This window comes from Pan troglodytes, chromosome X (genome assembly GCF_028858775.2).
Source record: "Pan troglodytes isolate AG18354 chromosome X, NHGRI_mPanTro3-v2.0_pri, whole genome shotgun sequence".
NCBI classification, from domain to species: Eukaryota; Metazoa; Chordata; class Mammalia; order Primates; family Hominidae; genus Pan; species Pan troglodytes.
The window spans coordinates 80,672,920-80,689,208 of NC_072421.2; positions in this window are offsets into that span (position 1 = coordinate 80,672,920).

Genomic DNA, 16,289 nt, shown 5'->3' on the forward strand with positions numbered 1-16,289 from the left:
ATGTATAACGAATATATTTCAAAATAATAAAAGTCATATACATTAGACACATAGCAAGTATTATACTGAATGGAGAAAACCAGAAAGCCTATCCTCTAAGATGAGTAACATAACAAGGATGCTCACTTTCAACACTGTTATTCAATATAGTACTGGAAGTCCAAGCTAGATCAATCAGGCCAGAGAATAAAATAAAGGGCAACTAAATTGAAAAGGAAGAAGTTGATTTATCCTTGTTTGAAAATTATATACTCTTATATTTTGCAAAATCTAAAGACTCCACCAAAAAAAAACTATTAGAAATGACAAACAAATTCGGTAAAGTTGCAGGCTACAAAATTAAGACACAAAAATTGGTAGCATTTCTATATGCCAAGAGCAAACAATCTGAGAAAGAAATATAAAATGTAATTGCATTTACAATAGCCACAAATAAAATTAAATACCTAGAATTTAACTTAACCAAAGAAGGGAAGGATCTCTGCAATTAAAACTATACATAATTGATGCAAGTAATTGAATAGCACATGAAAATTGGAAACATATTCTGTTTATAGGTTTGAAGCATTGATACTGATGAAATATTCATACTACCCAAAGCGATCTAAAGATTCATTGAAAATAAAAATCCTATCAAAACACCAATGACATTTTTCTCAGAAACAGACAAAAAAGACTAAGATTTATATAGAAAAACAAAAGACCCAGAATAATCAAGCTATTTTAAGCAAAGAGGACAAAACTAGAGAAATCATATTAATGGACTTCAAATTATGCTACAGAGCTCTAGTAAACTGAATGGCAAGCTACTGGCATTAAAACAGACACATAAATCAGTGGAACAGAATAGAGAACCCAGAGATAAAGGCATACATCTACAGTGAACTCACTGTTGACAAAGGTGCCAGTAACATACATTGAGGAAAGAATTACCCCTATCTCTCTACCTAAAAAATCAAATAAAAATGGTTTAAGAATTAAATATAAGACCTCGAACTATGAAAGTACTGCAAGAAAATATTGGGAAAACTCTCAAGGACATTGGAATGGGCAAAGATTTATTGAGTAACACTCCATAAGCGAAGGCACCCAAAGCAAAAATGGACAGATGAGATCACATCAAGTTAAGCTTCTGCACAGTAAAGGATACAATCAGCAAAGTGAAGAGACCACACACAGAATGGGACAAAATACTTGTAACCTACCCATTGGAAAAGGGTTTAATAACCAGAATATATAAGGAGCTCAAACAATCCTACAGGAAAAAATACAACAATCTGACATAAAAATTAGGCAAAAGATTTGACTAGACATTTCTCAAAAAAAGACATAAAAACGTCAAACAGACATGAAAAGGCACTGAACATTAATGATCGTCATAGAAATGCAAATTAAAGCTACAATGAGATATCATATCACCAGTTGAAGTGTCTTTTAGTCAAAAGGCATGTGACAACAAAGGCTGGCATGGATGTGGAGAAAAAAGAACCCTTGTACACTGTTGTTGGGAATATAAAGTAGTACAACCAATATGGAGAACAATTTGTAGGTTCCTCAAGATACTAAAAATAAAGCTTCCATATGATCCAGCAATCCTACTGCCTGATATATACACAAAAGAAAATAGATCAGGGTATTGAAAAGATATCTGAAGTTCCATGTTTGTTGCAATGCTGTCCACAATAACCAACATTTGGAAGTAACGTGTTTATTAACAGATGAACGGATAAAGAAAATGTGGTACATGTACACAATGGAGTACTATTCAGCCATGTTTGCAACAACATGGATGGCACTGGAGTTTATTATGTTAATTAAAACAAGCAAGGCACAGAAAGACACATTTCACATGTTCTCACTTATAGGTGAGAACTAAAAATTAAAACAATTGAACTCATGGACGTAGAGAGTAGAAAGGTGGTTATACAGGCTGGGAAGGTTAATAAGGGAGTAGGGGGAAGTGAGGATGGTTAATGCATACAAAAATAATACTTGGATATAAGAAGACCTACCATTGGGTAGCACTACAGGGTGACTATAGTAAAAAATAATGTAATTGTACACTTAAAATATTTAAAATACAATAACTGGATTATTTTTAACTTGAAGGATAAATGCTTGAAGTGACAGATACCTTATTTACCATGAGGTGATTATTACTGCTTGCATGCCTGTATCAAAATATCTCATGTATCTTATAAATATACACACCTACTATGTACCCTAAAATTAGGAAATAAAATAAAATTCTTAGAATCTGAAAGAGAAAATATGCTTAGCAAACTTAATATTCAAAATGGAAAATACAATGTTGAACCCTTCACTTATGCTGTATACAAACATTAAAATAAATCAAATACCTAAATGTAAGAACTAAAATACAAAATCTTTTGAATAAGTTATAGGGGAGAGCTTCATGCTGTTGAATTTAAAAAAGAGTACTTGTATATGACACAAAGATAACTGGCATAAAAGAAAAAAATATGACAGATTTCATTGAATTTCAAAACTTTTGATAATTAAAGGACAGTAAAGAATGTGAAAATGCAATCCACAGAATGTGAGAAAATGTTTTCAAATCATATATCTGATGAAGTATCGGGGGAACCAGCCCCCAGTTTTTCAACCTAGGTTCTTTTCTATTTTCCCTAAGTGTTGACTGGTCTGAGAAATAAAGAGAAAGAGTACAAAAGAGAGAAATTTTACAGCTGGGTCTCCGGGGGTGACATCACATGTTAGCAGTTTCCGTGATGCCCCTGAGCTGCAAAACCAGCAAATTTTTATTAGCGATTTTCAAAGGGGAGGGAGTGCATGAATAGGGTGTGGGTCACAGAGATCACATGCTTCAAAGGCAATAAAAATCACAAGGCAAATGGGGGCAGAGCAAGATCACAAGGCCAGGGCAAAATTAGAATTACTAATGAGGTTCCATGTCCTGCTGTGCAAGCATTGTCATTGACAAACATCTTAACAGGAAACAGGGTTCAAGAGCAGAGAACTAATCTGACTAGAATTCACCAGGCTGGAATTTCCTAATCCTAGCAAGCCTGAGGATGCTGCAGGAGACCAGGGCGTATTTCATCTCTTATCTACAACTGCATAAGACAGACACTCCCAGAGCGGCCATTTTAGAGGCCTCCCCCTGGGAATGCATTCTTTTCCCAGGGCTGTTCCTTGCTGAGAAAAAGAATTCAGTGATATTTCTCCTATTTGCTTTTGCAAGAAGAGAAATATGACTCTGTTCTGCCTGGCCCCACAGGCAGTCAGGCCTTATGGTTATCTCCCTTGTTCCCTGAAAATCACTGTTATCCTGTTCTTTTAGGATGCCCAGATTTCATATTGTTCTAACACACATACAAACAATTTGTACAGATAACACAATCATCACAGGGTCCTGAGGCAACATACATCCTCAGCTTACAAAGATGATGGGATTAAGAGATTAACGTAATGGTTGAACTAGTTTACAGTCCCACCAACAGTGTAAAAGTGTTCCTATTTCTCCACATCCTCTCCAGCACCTGTTGTTTCCTGAATTTTTAATGATCGCCTTTCTAACTGGTGTGAGATGCTATCTCATTGTGGTTTTGATTTGCATTTCTCTGAATGGCCAGTGATGATGAGCATTTTTTCATGGTTTTTTGGCTGCATAAGTGTCTTCTTTTGAGAAGTGTCTGTTCATATCCTTTGCCCACTTTTTGATGGGGTTGTTTGTTTTTTTCTTGTAAATTTGTTTGGAAGTCAGTGTGGTGATTCCTCAGGGATCTAGAACTAGAAATACCATTTGACCCAGCCATCCCATTACTGGGTATATATCCAAAGGATTATAAATCATGCTGCTAGAAAGACACATGCACATGTATGTTTATTGCGGCACTATTCACACTAGCAAAGACCTGGAACCAACCCAAATGTCCAACAACGATAGACTGGATTAAGAAAATGTGGCACATATACACCATGGAATACTATGCAGCCATAAAAAATGATTTGTTCATGTCCTTTGTAGGGACATGGATGAAACTGGAAACCATCATTCTCAGCAAACTATCACAAGGACAAAAAACCAAACACCGCATGTTCTCACTCATAGGTGGGAATTGAACAATGAGAACACTTGGACACAGGAATGGGAACATCACACACCGGGGACTGTTGTGGGGTCGGGAGAGGGGGGAGGGATAGCATTAGGAGATATACCTAATGTTAAATGACGAGTTAATGGGTGTAGCACACCAACATGACACATGTATACATATGTAACAAACCTGCACATTGTGCGCATGTACCCTAAAACTTAAAGTGTAATAATAATAAAATTAAAAAAAAAGAAATCATCAGTATACACTTATATTCATAAAATAAAGAGATTAACGTAAAGACGGGCATAGGAAATTATGAGTATTGATTGGGGGAGTGATAAATGTCCATGAAATCTTCATAATTTATGTTCAGAGATTGCAGTAAAAAAAAAAAAAAAAGAAATTATAAAAGTATTAACTTGGGGAACTAACAAATGTCCATGAAGTCTTCACAATTTATGTTCTTCTGCCGTGGCTTCAGCCAGTCCTGTTTGGCGTCCCTGACTTCCCACAACAATAAAGGATTAGTATGAAACATGAAAATAATTTTAACAATTCTACAACAAAATAAACCAAATAACCCAATTTAAAGATGGGCAAAGTAGTTGAATTGACATCTCTCCAATAAAAATATACAGATGACCATTAGGCACATAAAAATATGGCTAATATTTCTTTTCATTAGGAAAATGTAAATAAAAAGACAATGAGATTTTTTTTCTTTCTGAGATGGAGTCCCACTCTGTCACCTAGGCTGGTGTGCTGTGGCATGATCTTGGCTCATTGCAATCTCTGCCTCCTGGGTTCACGTGATTCTCCTGCCTCAGCCTACTGAGTAGCTGGGATTACAGGCACACACCACCACATCTGGCTAATTTTTGTATTTTTGCTACAGAAGGAGTCTCAAACTCCTGACCTCAAGTGATAAACCCACATTGGCCTCCCAAAGTGCTGAGATTACAGGTGTGAGCTACTGCACCCACCCAAGACAATGAGATTATATCTCACACCCATTAGAATAGTTATTATTAAAAAACAGAAATAACAAGTGCTGGAGAGGATGTGGAGAAATTGCAATCATTGTCTATTTCCAGTCAAAATGTAAAATGATATAATCACTGTAAAAATAGTGTGGGGTCCCTCATACCCCTATACTATTTTTAAAAAGTTAAACTTAGAACACCATATTATCCAGCTATTCAATTGCTTAGTTGTATATCTAAAATTATTAACAACAGGAAGTGAAACAGATATTTGTACACCAATGTTCACCACAACAATATGTATATCTTACAGGTGATAACTACCCAAATGTCCATTGATGATGTAAATGGATAAACAACGTAGGACACATTTATATAGTATAATATTATTCAGTCTTAACAAAAATTCTGACATCTGCTGCAATATAGATGAAACTTGAAAATATATTAAGTAAAATAAGCCAGATGAAACAGTGCAATATTACATTATTTCACTTGTATGAGGTACTTAGAATAGATATATTTATAATGGGAGAAACTATAACAGTGGTTGTCAAGGGCAAAATGGTGGGTAGAAAGAGGAGTTATTGTTTAGTAGGTATGCAGTTTCATTCAAAAACAAAAATGTCCTGGATACTAATAATAGTAATATTTGTACAATATTGTGAATGTATTTCGTGCCACTGAATTGTGCATTGAAAAATGTTTAAGATCATGAATTAAAAAAAATTCTGCCACAATAAAAAATACAAAAAAACAGTAAAGGGTAAGTCTGAAAGAAAATGTGAAAATATTATAAACTTAAAATACAACATGGCAAAATTCATCAGATGCTGTCAACATAGTGCTTAAAGAAAAACTTAAAGCATTTAATGTTTATATTAACAATGTGGGGTGCCTGAGAATTGGCCAGCTCAGCCTTCCAGTGCCTACACGCCTTATAAGGGGTCTTGGAAATTGACCTGCTCTGCACAACCCTGCTGGCATATGTATGCTCTTCCCAGTGGCTTGAGGATGGGCTCATCCAGACAGCCAGTGACACCACCTCCAGCACCCACCAACATGTGCCATCTAGGAGTCTGGGGACTTACTCAGACAACCCACTGCTTCCACCATTGCTACATATGCCTGCTTCCTGGGGTTATGAGGCTTGGCTCCTAACCACTACTGCCATTGCTGATGCCACACTTGTTTCCCAGGGGTTCTGGGACCCACAAACCTGCCCAGCCCACTGCTGCCACAACCAGAGCACAAGATAGCCCCCTGGAGGGTCAAAAACTAGTTTGCTCAGATCTGGTACCATTGGTGCAAGTGTATACCACCTGTTGCCCCAAGGACCTGTATCCTCAGCCCTGCCTCCACCACAACTGAAGCCCAAAACTTGGCTCACCTGTCAGCTCTGTCCACAACAAAGCCTCACCATAGTCTTTAATAATACACGCAGCTTAAGCTACTGAAAAAATCGCAGACATCATTGACACTAATTACAGCTGAACAAATTATATGCAGAATACACTACTGCAGTCAACCAGAATCAAACCCAAAGTATCTCATCCAGCCAATATTATAGATACATCAATAGAAAAAGTCTTACCAGCCGAGTTGGGTGGCTCATGCCTGTAATTCCAGCACTTTGAGAGGACCAAGGAAGGTGTATTGCCTGAGCTCAGGAGTTCAAGACCAGCCTGGGAAACCACGTCTCTACTAAAATTACAAAACATTAGCCAGATGTGGTAGCATGCACCTGTGGTCCCAGCTACTTGGGAGGCTGAGGTGAAAGAATCACTTGAGCCTGGGAGACGGAGGCTGCAGTGAGCCGAGATCATGCCACTACACTCCAGCTTACGTGACAGAGTGAGACTACATCTCATTAAAAATAAAAAAAATGAAAGAAAGAAATATGCCTTATCATAAAAAACCCAACCAATAAAATTTAGAGAAGCAACTGTTACACCAGATATGTGAATATAAATGTAAGGGCACCAGAAAAACTGAAAAGCAAGGAAACATGACATCTCTAAGGAAACATAAAAATTCTCCAGCAACAGATTCCATTAAAAAATTACAAAAACCCACAGAAATAGTTCAAAATAATATTAAAGAATTTCAGCAAGACATAAAGCAACACAGATAAACTATACAAATGAATAAAGAAATAATCAAAATGAGACTTTTAACAAAGATATTACAAATAAGAACCACACAGAAATTGTAGAACTAAACAAGTCAATGAATAAAATTAAAAATACAATTAAGAGCTTCAAGAATAAAATAGATTGAGCTGAGCAAAAAAAAAATTTAAACTTGAAACAGGATTTTTGAATTAACTCAGGAAGGCAAAAAGAAAAAAAAGAATAAAAAATAAATAAAGCCTATGAGACATCATAAAGTGATCAAATACTTGAATTGTATAAAAGCTACCAAAGCATATGATACCCATTAAACTTCTCTTCAAAAATAAAGAAGAAATAAAGTCTTTCCCAGACAAATAAAAACTCAGGAAATTTATCACCACTAGACTGGCTCTACAAGAAATGTTTAAGAGAGTTGTACTTCTGGAAGCAAAAAAATGTCTATCATCAGGAAAAAGCACAAAACTAAGAAACTTTCAGGAAGAGAAGAGGTGCAAACTAGAAAGAGAAAGAACTCAAATATCACTACAGAAAGCCACAAAATTGCAACAATAATCAAAAAGAAAGGATCTGACAAGAATATAGAGAACAACCAGAAATTTAAAAAAATGACAGGAATATGTTCTCACCTATTAATAACAACCTTGGATGTAAATGGATTAAATTGTCCACTTAAATGTTATAGACTGGCTGAATGGATAAAGAAAAGGGACTCAACTATAAACTGTCATCTACAAGAAGCTTACCTCACCTATAGAAACACACATAGACAGGCTAGGCACACTGGCTTATACTGTAATTCCAGTAGTTTTGTAGGCATAGATGGAAGGATCACTTGAGTCCAGGATTTCAAGACCAGCCTGGGCAAAATAGGGAGAGCCTCTCTTTACAAAAAAAAAAAAAAAAAAAAAAAAAAAAAAAAAAAAAAAAAAAAAAAGGCCAAGCATGGTGTCACATGACTATAATCCCAGCTATTCAGGAGGCTGAGGTGGGAGTATTGCTTGAGCCTGGGAGTTCAAGGCTGCCTTCAGCCATGATTGTGCTACTGCAATCCAGGCCAGGTGACAGAGCAAAATCTTGTCTCAAAAGAATATATATATACACACACACATATATATATATACATATATATATGTATGTATATAGACAGAAATGAATGTAATAAAAAAGATCTCCACACAAATGGAAAGCAAAATTGAGCAGGATTCGCTATACTTATACAAGATAAAATAACTTTAACTCAAAAACAATAAAAAAGACAAAGAGTGTCATTACATAATAACAAATTCAGCATGAAGGTATAACTTAACAAATCTAAATATGCACCCAACAATGAAGCAGCCAGATATGTCAAGCAAATATTATTAGATCTAAAGGGAGAGATTGAGTCCCACACAATGATAATTGGGGACTCCAGCACCGCATTTTCAGCATTACACAAATTATATAGGCAGTAAATCAACAAATAAACATTGGATTTAAACTGTACTTTAGATTAAATGGATCTAACAGACCTTTATAGAACATTTTATCCAACAGTTGCAGAATGAACATTCTTCTTATCAGCAAAGGACAAATTCTCCAGCAAAGACCATATGTTAAGACACAAATTAAGACTTAAAAAACATTTTTAAAAAAATCAAAATTATATCAAGCATCTAATCTGACTGCAATGGTATAAGACTAGAAATCAATAACATGAAGAACTTTGGAAACTGTACAAAAACAAGGAAATGAAACAACATGCTCCTGACCAGCCATTGATCAAAACACTATTTAAATAGGAAATAATATATTTTTGAAACTAATGAAAATGGAAACACAATAATACCAAAACCTATAAAATTCAGCAAAATCAGTGCTGAGGGCCATTTATAGAAAAAAATAACCTTACATCAAAACAGGACAAAGATTTCAAATAAACAATCTATCATTTTACTTTAAGGAACTAGAAAATCAAGAACAATACATATAAAAAGTAGTAGAAGAAAAGAAGCAATAAAAATTAGAAAAGAACTAAACAAGATATAAACAAAAATGACAAATACTCAGCAAAAGGAAAAGTCATTTTTAAAAAACTGAGCAATATTGATAAACTGTTTGCTAGACAACTCAAGAGAAAAAGAGAGAAAACCCAAATAAATAAAACCACAATCAAAAAGGACACATTGCAACTAATACTACAGAAATATGAAGGATCATCAGAGACTATAATGAACAACTATATGCTAACCCTTTAGAAAACCTAGAAAAATGTATAAATTTCTGAATATGTACTACCTAAGAAGATTGAATCAGAAAAAATAGAAAACTATAACAGATCAACAGTAAGTAATCAGACTGAATCTGTAAAACATATCTCCCAATAAAGAAAGGTATAGGACTAGATGGCTTTACAGCTAAATTTTACCAAACTTACAATGAAGAATGACACTAATTATTCTCAAATTATTCCCAAAAATGTTAAGAGAAAGGGATTATTTCTAGGTCATTCTATGCAGAGAACATTACCCTGATACCAAAAGCAGACAAAGACAAAATGTCCAAACAAACAATAAAACACTGCAGGCAAATATTCCTGATGAACATATACACTAACATTCTTACCAAAATACAATGGATTATAGTATAGAGAGGACGTACACATGGGATTTCAGAATGAGCCAACATATACAAATCAAAAAATGTGATATATCACATCAACAGAATAAAGGACAAAAACAATATGAACATCTCAATAACTTCAGAAAAAGCATTTGATAAAATTCTACATCCCTTCATGACAAAAACTATCAACAAAATAAGCATAGAAAGAACATACATAAACATAATAAAGGCCATATATGAATAACCCATAGCTACCATCATTCTGAATGGGGAAAAGCTGAAAATCTTTCCTCTAAAAACTAGAACAAGACAAGTATTTCCACACTCACCACTCTTGTTCAAAATAATACTAGGATTCCTAGTGAGAGTAATCAGGCAAGATAAGAAAATAAAAGCATTCAAATTGTAAAATAGAAAATAGAAAGTCAAACTGTCCCTTTTTGCAGATGGTGGGGTCTATATATAGAAAAACCTAAAGCCTCTACCAAAATACACTTACAACCGATAAATTCCTTCAGTAAAGTTGCAAGATACAAAATCAGTACACAAAATTTAGTAGCATTTCTATAAATCAATAATAAACTAGCTAAAAAAGAAATAAAAATCAATCCCATATAGTTACAAAATATACTTAGAAATAAATTTAACTAAAGAGGTAAAAGATCCTTACAAAGAAGTGACAAAAGAAATTGAAAAGGACAAAAAGAAACGGAAAGAACCCAAATAGCCAAAGCAATACTGAGCAAAAAGAAAAGAGCTGGAGGCATGACACTACCTAATTCCAAAATACACTACAAACCTATAATTCTCAAAACAACATGGTATTGGTATAAAAACAGACACATAGACAGATGCAACAGAACAGAAAATTTAGAAAATATCCACATACTTACAGCAAACTGATTTTTAACAAAGGCACCAAGAACATACACTGAGGAAACAACATCCTTCTTAATTTGTGATGCTTGGAAAACTTGATATCTATATGCAGAAAAATAAAACTAAACCATTATTTCACCAAATACAAAAGTCAACTCAAAATAGAATTAAAGGATTAAATATAAGACCCTAAACTATAAAATTTCTAGAAAAAAGTATAAGTGAAGATGATGGCCAAATAGGAATAGTTCTGGTTTGCAGCTCCCAGTGAGACAAATGCTGAAGGCAGGTGATTTCTGCATTTCCAACTGAGGTACCCAGCTCATCTCATTGGGACTGGTTAGACAGTGGGTGCAGCCCACAGAGGGTGAGCAGTAGCAGGGTGGGTTGTTGCCTCACCTGGGAAGTGCAAGGGGTCAGGGAACTCCCTCCCCTAGCCAAGGGATGCCATAAGGGACTGTGCTGTGAGGGACGGTGCTATCCGGCTCAGACACTATGCTTTTCCCACAGTTTTCACCACCTGCATACCAGGAGAGTCACTTGGGTACCTACACCACCAGGGCCCAGTGTTTCAAGCACAAAACTGGGAGGCTATTTGGGCAGACATCGAGCTAGCTGCAGGAGTTATTTTTTGTACCCCTGTGGCATCTGGAACGCCAGTGAGACAGAACCGTTCACTCCCCTGGAAAGGGGGCTGAAGCTGGTGAACCAAGTGGTCTTGCTCAGCGGATCCCACCCCCACGGAGCCCAGCAAGCTAAGATCCAATGGCTTGAAATTCTCGCTGCCAGCACAGCAGTCTGGAGTCCACTTAGGACACTCCAGCTTGGTGGTGGGAGGGGCTTCACCGTTACTGAGGCATAAGTAGGCAGTTTTCCCCACACAGAATAAACAAAGCCGCTGAGAAGTTCGAATTGGGTGGAATTTGATGCACATGTTTCCTAGAAGCATATTATTTTGCCTCCAGGAAGAAATTGCTAAGAAATTACCTTTTTTTAGGAAAAAAAACCCTGGAAAATCAGTGGCATAAGCAAGTTGTAGGGATGTATTTTTTTCAGTACACACACACAAAATGTATTCTACGGGTAGACGCTCGAGAGCGTGTTTACTTGTTCCATATTATCAGCTCTAGCTTCAAATATGTATTATGGTCACTAGACTATTGCTGTAGTTCTAGTGAACACAGTTACATTCCAAGTATCAGGAAGGAATAGGGCAAATAAAAAAGCATCTTTGGAAGAGTCAGATATTTTTCCCCTTTCAAGGAACTTTTCCAAAATGCACGCTTATATCTCTCATTAGCCAATCCTATCTGCAAGAAGGCAGAAAAGTGTAGGTTTTCATTAGCGCAATACTATCCTCTTAAAAATCAGGATTCTGTTATTAATTGAGAAGATAAGAGTGGCTATTTATAGGCAATTATAATTTTTTCAATAATGGTAGTATTACATACTAGAGGCTTGTGTTTACTTCAAGAAAGATCAAAAGCTTGTCTTTTCTCCTTCACCAGAAAGTAATGCTATTTGTCATTATTTCAGTCTGGCCTATATTCTCTAAGTTCTTTCCATTTTCAAAACTTTTTTCAACTACTTTTATTGTTAACTAAGCTTCATTGTCTGAACACAAACCTTAGCTATAGAGGCAATTTTGTTAAAACATCATTAAATATTTAGATATATCTTGAATTTTACGCCATTTTGCAAAACTAGCATTCTGTTTATGTTAATAGATGAGGAAAGGGAGGCACAGAGTGGTCAACTAACTTGAAAAAAATCTCATAGCTCGTCTTTAGCAACCATGGATTCCAAAATTGGTTATTTGTAGTCCAGGAAATTCTATGCAATCCCTCCATCCTCTATTTTCCATCTTAAATCTAACATAGATCACTCTCAACATTTTTTCCTGCCTAAAGAGGTAAAAATATACACATTAGTGTGGAAATGTCTTATATCTCATATTACTTTGTAAAATGAAAGTGGACTGAAACGACATTCAGAAGACGTGGATATGAGCCCCAGCTGCACTATTTAAGACCTATCGATAAGACATTGGGCAAGTAACTGAATGTCTCTTAAGCTTCATTTTCTAATCTATGCAATAAGAATACTAATACATTCCCTGTCCACTTCACAAAATGATGGTGAAGAATATCTTCACATCTCACAAATTTGCACTCTCTCTCTATTTCCATGACTATTACCTTAATTTATACAACAAATATTTCTAACTTGAACTACTGTGGTAACATTCTAACTAGTCTTCCATTTTTCATGATATCTCCTATCCAAGTTTATTCTTTGTGTTCAATCTAGAGTGATATTTTCAAATTGCAAATACATGTATTGCTTCCCTGCCTAAACCTTTTCAATGGGTGCCCATTGCTTTCACTATAAAGGGAAAAGCATCCTAGAATGGTTTATTGCATTATCATCTTACATCGTGCCCCAACTGACTACAGAACTTTGGTACATACTAGTCCCTCATTTCTTTCCTTCATTGTCCTCCTAACTTCAGACAATCACATAGCTCAACTCTTAGACATAAGGTCACAAGTCAGTATTTCAGACAAGCATTCAATGGTCCTACAAGAACAAAGACTAATTTGAACTCTCATTACATACTATTATAATACTATGTAATTTTAATAGCATTTATCATAGATTATAATTATATGTTTACATCTATTCTCATTTGTTTAGATCTAGCTCACTAGCCTGTATGCTTTAAGAAAAGTCTTTTTTGCCTGCCATTGTATCTTCAACATCTTGCACAGTGCCTGTAATATATTAGGGGATCAGTAAAAAATGTGTTGAATAAATAAGTAAAGTAATTAAATAAGTAAAGTAATACCATGAATAGGAGAAAGTCTTTTACATTATGAAATGTATATAATTCAAGTGTGACTATTATTATTGTAATTTTTATCATCGATATTATTACATGATTCTTTGGAGCATCTTTCATGATGCCCAGCATAGTTCTAAGTCATGTAGTGTATCTTCAATAAGTATTTGTTAAAGAAGTGAATTACCAGAGAAAATTATCTAATCAGTGACAGAATGAATTAATACTAAATTATAAGTAGACAGAAATGGCACACTGGTTTGTAGAGAGAGAAAGACATTATGGATACCATTTCAGTCAGCTGCCAGAGACATTTTAATTATCAAAAGGCTGGGATTTCCTGGTCTAGAGAAATTTGGGAAGACAGTAAGGGTAAAAAGACATGAAGGTCTAGGCACACGAAAAATAGAATACTAAGGCCAGGTAACTATGGGTCTCATTCGCTACATCAAGGTTGGTGTTATTTTCTACTTATACCTAAGATTGAACTTCTGTATACCTAAAATTGAATTTGTTGAGTAACTTTTTTAGAATGCTAACCAGCCACATAATGAGGATCAATGAACTAAAACCCAGGCAATGTAAGTTTTTATGGTGGAAAGGACAGTAAGATCTGGAACAGTAATATATGCCCATAGAGATTTGACCTGTTTATGAGTCTACACTGTGGGGCCCAGTAGTCAAAAAAGAGTATGAGAAAATTTCATCACTTATAAGAGTAAGGGAGATGTAAAAGTAGAAAAGGATGTAGGAAGAAGAACAGGGATAGGAAGAGAATAAAAAAGGCCAAGACAAACTTGTTTTACAGTTTTGTCAAAGGCTAAACTGCTCACATTATCCTACTTGTTACAACCACTACACCTGTATGTAAAATTTCAAGGAAATCAGTGCACATTAGAACTTTATGCCAGTCAAGTCCCTCTCCTTACATTGAAGAGCTAATTTTGCTATCCCTGAGGGATAAATATGTAGTTAGAAATGAGCCTCTGTGAATCACCGCTCTCCAAATAAAACCCAAAGTTGTGCCACTGAACCAGTATAAAATATGTGAAACACAAAGGCTGTAGAAATGACGGGAATGGTGCCAAATTACATATCAATTAAAAGGGGTCATACTTTTTTAACCCATCACTGACTTCAATTCCCTTATTTTATGCAATTATTCTTATCATCTTCATCATTGTTATTGTTATAATAACTCAGAATCATCAAAACTGGCTAGTGGTAATAAAAACTCTACGGCAGGCATACAATTCAACTTAAGTATTCCTAATAAGTAAATAAATGAAAAAAACAGCTAAAGTCTTTTCCGAATTTTACTTCAAAATTACCATCTTCTTTTTTTACATATGTAAGTGGTTCAACATCCCCCTAAAATAAATAAACTCCACCTGAAAGTCCAAACTACTCTTAAGTCTCTTAAACTCCTGACTTGGCTGGTGATTCCATTGTCTATCTGAGAATAAAATGGAAAATATTCCAAAGGTTATATCATGTGGGTGTCATGCTATAAATCATGACCATATGATTCAATTTTACATTTGAAATTTAGAAGTAAATAAGCTATAGAATTACCAAAACTTTTTGGAAAAATGTCTAAATCTGTAATTGTAGCTTCTTATTAATCTCACCATATATAACCTAAACAATAATCTCTTAAGGTAGTTTGAAACTGAAGAATAGGGGAAAGTTAAACTTCAATTCTTCTATGGCCAGGTGGAAAGAAGAAAATGCAGCAAATGAAATGGATAATCTAACTAAGAAGATTTCCAGACAAAATGAAGAAAGTGACTTCTGGCAACTTCTTGCTGTTTGTAATAAAATGTAAGAGAAAAGTGTTAAGCTAAGAAAATATTTGTTAAATATAAAGAGCTCAGAGTGCGATGGGTTTAAAAACAAAATTGTTATTTTCAGAAATAAAATTCATACAGATTAAGGAAGTAAAACTATTTATATTTGCAGATTACATGATATTATATATAGAAACGTCTACACGACATTTCTAACAACAACTAAATACTTATCAGAACCATTAAATGAATTCAGTAAGATTGCAGGGTAACATATTAAAATTAAATATATTTGTATATTTATACCCTAGCAATGAATAATAAATATATAAAATCCCATTTGCAATAGCGTCAAAAAGAATTAAAAAAAAAGAGTTTCCAGGCACGGTGGCTCACACCTGTAATCCCAGCACTTTGGGAGGCTGAGACGGGCAGAGTTCAAGACCAGCCTGGCCAAAATAGTGAAACCCCGTTTCTATTAAAAATACAAAAAATTAGCCAAGCGTGATGGCGGGTGCCTGTAATCCCAGCTACTCGGGAGGTTGAGGCAGGGGAATCGCTTGAAACCAGGAGGAGGAGGTTGCAGTGGGCGGAGATTGCACCACTGCACTCCAGCCTTGGCAACACTGTGAGACTCCGTGACTTAAAAAGTGAAAGACCAAGATGTGCAAAATATTATTGAAAATATATATATATATACACAGAATACCTAAGGAAATGGAAATATACCCCCATGTTTATGGATTGGAAGAATTCATATTGTTTAGTTGGCAATATTCCCCAAACTGATCTACAGATTTAGTGCAATCACTATCCAAATCTCAGATGGCTTTTATTTTTTGCAGAAATTTACAAGCTGATTCTAAAATTCATATGAAAATGCCAAAGAGGCCAAGCACGGTGGCTCACACCTGTAATTCCAGCATTTAGGGCGGCCAAGGGAGTTGGATCACGAGATCAAGAGATCAAGACCA